Source organism: Melanaphis sacchari, unplaced genomic scaffold (genome assembly GCF_002803265.2).
Source record: "Melanaphis sacchari strain LSU unplaced genomic scaffold, SCAv2.0 Contig93_pilon_pilon, whole genome shotgun sequence".
NCBI lineage: Eukaryota > Metazoa > Arthropoda > Insecta > Hemiptera > Aphididae > Melanaphis > Melanaphis sacchari.
In genome coordinates this window covers 87,865-94,013 of record NW_020271665.1, presented here as the reverse complement: position 1 = coordinate 94,013, position 6,149 = coordinate 87,865, and the positions used below count along the sequence as shown (strand labels likewise).

At 30.4% G+C, this 6,149-nt stretch overlaps 1 pseudogene; it reads left to right on the top strand.

Moving 5' to 3' along the window:
* Positions 1-1,847, top strand: LOC112603021 (annotated as a pseudogene).
* Positions 1,848-6,149: the final 4,302 nt, after the last annotated feature.

Genomic DNA, 6,149 nt, shown 5'->3' with positions numbered 1-6,149 from the left:
TTTTTGTTAAAGTTTTTGTTGTTTATAGCGTGGTTCCCGTTTACTAAGTTTTCTTCACACGAATCTAAACTTCCTGCATTTTGTTTGTGAATCAATAATACACCGACATCTACTCAAGATGGATTTAAGCTTGGACGAAATAATTAAAAGCAAACAGTCAACGTCTCGCGATGGACATCGTGGTGACGAAGGACAAGGCGGCTCTAGAGGTGGTGGTATCAGACGCGATGGTGGAGGATTAAATTTCCGATCAAATGGTGTTATCGGCGGTGGCGAAGGCCCAATGCGTAGAAACAGACCAATGGCTAGGCGTTCAAATGGATTCAATCCTTATTCTTGGACTCGCAATATATATGAAGGACCTAAAAGACAACAAATGAGGGGTGGTTTATCTACTACCAATATTCATAAAATAATCATATCAAATTTGGATTTTGGAGTCACATCAAAAGATATGCAGGAACTTTTTGATGAATTTGGGCCTTTAAAAACTGCTACAGTTCACTACGATACCTCAGGTAGATCATTAGGAACAGCAGATGTTGTTTTTGATAGTAAGAATGCTGCATTAAAAGCAGTTCATCAATATAACAACGTTCGTTTGGATGGACGTCCTATGAAGATTGAACTAGCCACAGACTTATCTACAGTTGCTAATCTTGCTACACGTCCGAGTAGACCTGCTAGTCGTGGCAACACTAGAGGACGAGGTGGAGATAGTGGCAAAGGTGGTAAGAATAATGAAAAAAAGATGCCAAATAAAGTTGAACTAGATGCAAAACTCGATAATTATATGCGAAGAGCAAGAGATGATCGTGGTAATAGTCGTGGCAACACCGGTGGACAAGATGGAAGTAGTGGCAGAGGTGATAAGAATAATGAAGAAAAGATGCCAAATAAAGATGAACTAGATGCAGAACTCGATGCTTTTATGAAAAGTAAAATAAAAGAACAATTAGCAAAAAAAATTAGCAAGAAAAATTAAATGATTTATATTGTACTTATTTCTTTATTTTCTAATATATATTTTTAAGTATAAAATAGTGTTTGACAATTAAAACAGTGTTATTAGTTATTAACTTAAATAACTCAAAATAATTTCTATGGGGTTAAAGTAAATTGAACCTACAATTATACACTTTTATAATTTAACTACTTTCCAATTATTTATACATTATTCCCCTTAAGTTTTCATGCAAAATATAAATTTTTTTGTTATAAAAAAAAAAAAAAAAAAATTGTAAAATTATATATATGTTATAGAGACGACAATGTGGTCAGGAAGGCCGAACTGTGGCAATATTGAAAATTGAATTATATATATATATATATATATATATATATATATATGTTTATCTTATTAGCTATATACATTATTATAGTATACTCTGATTACGATTGAAAGGTTTTTCCATATGACCATCGTAATTGGATTAATACAAAGACTATCTGTATAATGTTAATTTCGTCGATACGACGGAGTGTCAGTTGTCGTCCGTCTTTTAAGCGAATAAAGTGATAAAATATAACTCGGCGATTAATTTTTCTACATTCGTACCTACACCAAACACGTATCCTAAGTGCCATCCGCTTGGGCACAACCCGGCCTTACTAAACAATAATATAATTTTGTCCACTAAGGTCAGTCTTTACATAAGATTGCGTCGATTCCAGAACATTCGGCGGAGACACCAGTTTGTTAACAAATTAGTAATCCCGAATCCGATAAGCGCTCCGCCGAATAGTCTAGAATGGACGTTAACATATAATTATAAATTAATAGTTCTTATATTACATTTATGTATATTTATTATTTAGAGCCAAAGTTCTCGTTGAAAAAATTATGAATATGAAATATACTAGAAAAAAAATTATTATTATATTACATTTATAAGTGTATTTTTAATATAGGAAGCATCTTATAAAATTAATTAATATTTTAACGTATACGTTTTGGTGGTTCACGAGAATGAGACTGAAAAATGAACACCAAAAGAAATATATCGAAGAAAATATATGTTATTAAGAAATATATAAATAACGACTACGGTAATAGAAACTCGTCCGATCAATAATTAATTCGGTCAGTATAATATGTACTAAATCAGGGATGTCCAACCTTTTGTGAAGTCTGGGCCACATCATATGGGTAGAAGTTGTTGTGGGCCGCATAGTTTTTAATAATAATAGTTTATACATACAGTGTTTTATTTTTATTTGTCGACAAATGACACGAGATCTATGCCGTGGACATATCTCCAATAATAAAATATTTTATCAAAATCGGCTCGAGTTGATCCACTAATCACTCGTATAATTAATGTGTGCCCCCGTGCTAAGATAAAAGTATTAAACACTATTAAAGTTTATTTGATGTTTAATATTATGCAGTTTTATATTCTTATGATAAATTTGTTCTCGTAATATTAATATATTATATACAATTAATTAATAGTTTTTAAATTGAAGTGAGGGCCGCATCAATATCTACCATGGGCCGCGGGTTGGACACCCCTGTACTAAATGTATATGATATAGTATGTTTTTAACACATTTTATCGGCGTTTTTTTTTTTTTTTGTATAATAATACGATTACATGCCATTTATATCACGAACCAATGAAATATGTATACTTGGTAAAAAAAAAAAAAGGCTAATATGCAGATATGCAAATGCGTAGAATCCCGCGGTCTACTTGTTAATATTTTCACATTCGGAAATCTATAGATTTAATACGGCATTTATTATTGTCATATTCGGGCACTTATATCTATAATATCTGTCATCCGTATAATATGCGAGCCATTATATAAATTTAATATGATTATGATGGCGTCGTACCTATATTATCCTAATGACATTTGAAGTAAATATGTCTGCTATTAATTATTATCCAATTGAGTTTTCTACACATTTTATTATTTCACTATTCAGCAATATTGTTAAACATTTTAGGCCCGTTTCACGCGAGCATGTATCGTACGTGCTTCATTGGGCGAAGGAAACGCGTTATCGTCGGAGTGACGCGTACATGAACTCATACATTGTAAACTAAAAACGCGCGCGTAAGATATGTCACGTACGATACGCGCCCGTGTGAAACGGCCCTTAAATCATTGCTTAGAATGCAGGTAATAAAATTAAACAAAGTAATAGATTTCATTCATATTTCATTACCTAGAACCGCCTTTAGCATAACAAAACACATTCTAGATTATTATTTTGTAAAACTCGCCACATTATAAGTGTTGGTAAATTCCGCGTCAAGCAACATTATTCAGAAACAGGCACGAATGTATTTTCTTACTGAATAAAAATATTTATATAAAATTAAAAATAAACCATGGTCCATGGCCAGGTATTAAGCAAAAACGTGTTTTCCGATTAACCAGCGACCAATAATCGTTATTATTGTTTCTTTAATTACAATTTTGACTTATTTATAGAGAATTAAGAATACATAATAATTATTTTCAACTGTTTAAAGGGAAAAAACTGTATAACTAGATTGCGGCGGCGAATCAGGTCAAAAAAAGCTCGCGGACGGTAAATTGTCAACATGCTATAATATTGTTTCAAATTCGAGAGATCGCTATAGCTATAGAATCATAATTATACTTGTACCTATTACTATATGATTCCATCAATAACAAGATTAATAAATTGAACGAGCGAACCGTTACTACAGTAAATATTTATTTCAGTTACATTATTATTATTATCATATTTGTCACGAAACGGGAAGTTCAGCGATGCAAAAATCAATAACTACGAAGAAGCTATAACAACCGCGTCGAAAGAACATGAATGGGATGTGGGACGGTCGGCTCCCGTCGAAAGGCCAAGACTGCTCTAAAAAAGCCAGATCGGCGAGGAAAACGTCGTACAGCAGCAGCAGAAACAGTAGAAACTTGAAAGCGCGCACAGCCCGAATATGAGGATGAGGACAAGGAGTGTCGGGTGGAAGATTTGAACGGCTGCGGTGGGCCCGAGGCCAACATCGACTGCGACTCCTTTGTCGGCGGCCGCGAATCGGTCCTGTAAATGAGTAAATGTAACTGAAATGTATAAATGTGTATATGTTACGGGTAAAGTCCGAAATTGGATAATATTATGTACATAATATCCATGTATAGGATTTAGTTCTGGAGTTACGTTTAATTGGAGCAGGACAGGAGCGTGGTCAGAGCTAAAATCATTTAAATTGGTGACAGAGAAATTGATATGACTAGCTGGTAAGTGGTAATGTAGAGATAAAGAAATTTTAAATGTCTGGGTGTCTATTTTGATGTTGGGGCCAGTAGATGGGACCTTTTGGAGATGTATAATTGTTATTGTTCAATATTTTTTGTAATATTTTACTAAATTGCAAATTTTAACTGATAACTATTGCATTATGCAAGTTTATCAAAAAATATAAAAGTAAATAAGTATGATTGTTCTATTATATTTAGTGTAAAAATACTTGATAATTATTTTAAAAAATATGCAATAAAATTTTAAAATTTATTTTGAGTTTTTTTTTTTTGTTTATAAACATCTGATAAGATCGACAATTTTTTTAAACATTCTGATTTAATGCTTTAAATCACATTTAAAAAAAAAAAAATTTTAATGAACATACTTCCTAACCAGCTGTATTATACCGCATTCGTATTTTCTTACTCATATTTGATATTATTAAAATTTAAATAATTTAAAACATAATATATTTTGTAATCAACTTTTCATTGTTTTAAAAATAAACTAAAAGGTTGAATATGTGTGATATAATATTGTAATATATTAATTAATAAGTAATGTTATTGGCGATTGTCGATTGGTGATATTATTTTTTAGGATAGAATAATTTAGAATTAACTTCTATAAATTTCACAATTATTACCAAAATATAAGTGAACACCGTATTACATTATATTAGTTATTCGATTCGATCACAACATTAATAAATTCAAACAAAATCATAGTAATTATCTAATCATATTAAAAAAAAAATTTAAAAAAAAAAAAATATTAAGCAACAACAATGGCACAACGCAATGGATATTTTATCTTGAGTCTTGACTAGACAGTACGTCTATAAAAGTATAGAATTAGTATAATATGGAACGTAATCTATACGTAACCAAAACCCCCGATCAAAGCTTTTGGTAATCACGAATCTCTTTACCAATTTTTTTTTCGAATACCTTTCTTTTACAATACATCACGTATTGACGTGTGTTATGTTTATGTGTGAACAATAAAAATAATATGTATTTTGAATTAGAGGGTGTTTAAATTACAAAATATAATGTGTGCCTCCTAGTCGTATTAATTGACGTACAATATATTGAAATGACGTGACTACGTGCGATTTAGTTAATATCGTAAATTATAAAATACCTATACTAAAATAAACATGAATTAAAAAAAAAAAATTCAGTGACGTAATATTAATTCGAAAAAATACATCTGAAAATGATAATTAATTATAGAATTCATTTCCTGCGCGATTAGAAGGCATCCGCTTGATACAAATTATTTATTATTATGTAAATAGATTAGATAATTCCTGAGCTACACATTTTTCATAACACTAATCGGAAAACACCTTAATACTAATCAAACATAATATTATTTATGGTCATAATAATTTCTCAATAATCAATATTTATTAGTTATTATGATATAATATTATTATCAGAGCTTGCGCTAATGGGTAGTTCTAACCAATATGGGTAGTTCTAAATTAAAATGGGCAATTCTAAAAGCCAATTTGGTCATTACCAAAAATCGTGAATTTTCTGTATTATTGGCATATTATGTAATATTGTTTAATTTAATTATAATATGTATTTTATTTAATATTTTTTGTTTGGTTTTATCACCACAAATGTTATCAATCATGAATCCATTCCATAACATTTATTATCATATACATGTAGAAGATTGTATAATTTATATGATAACACGAAGCAATTCGAGCAATACAGTACTGATAATAATGTGACCATTCAATATTTAAACTCCGACCATAATTACCAATAACACAGAACAATATAGTATAATATAGTATATGAATCACATACTTGGTAAAAACTAAAAGTTATAACGGGTAATAAATACCACAGCTGATTTCTATATAGTATAAGATATCTGTGATAAA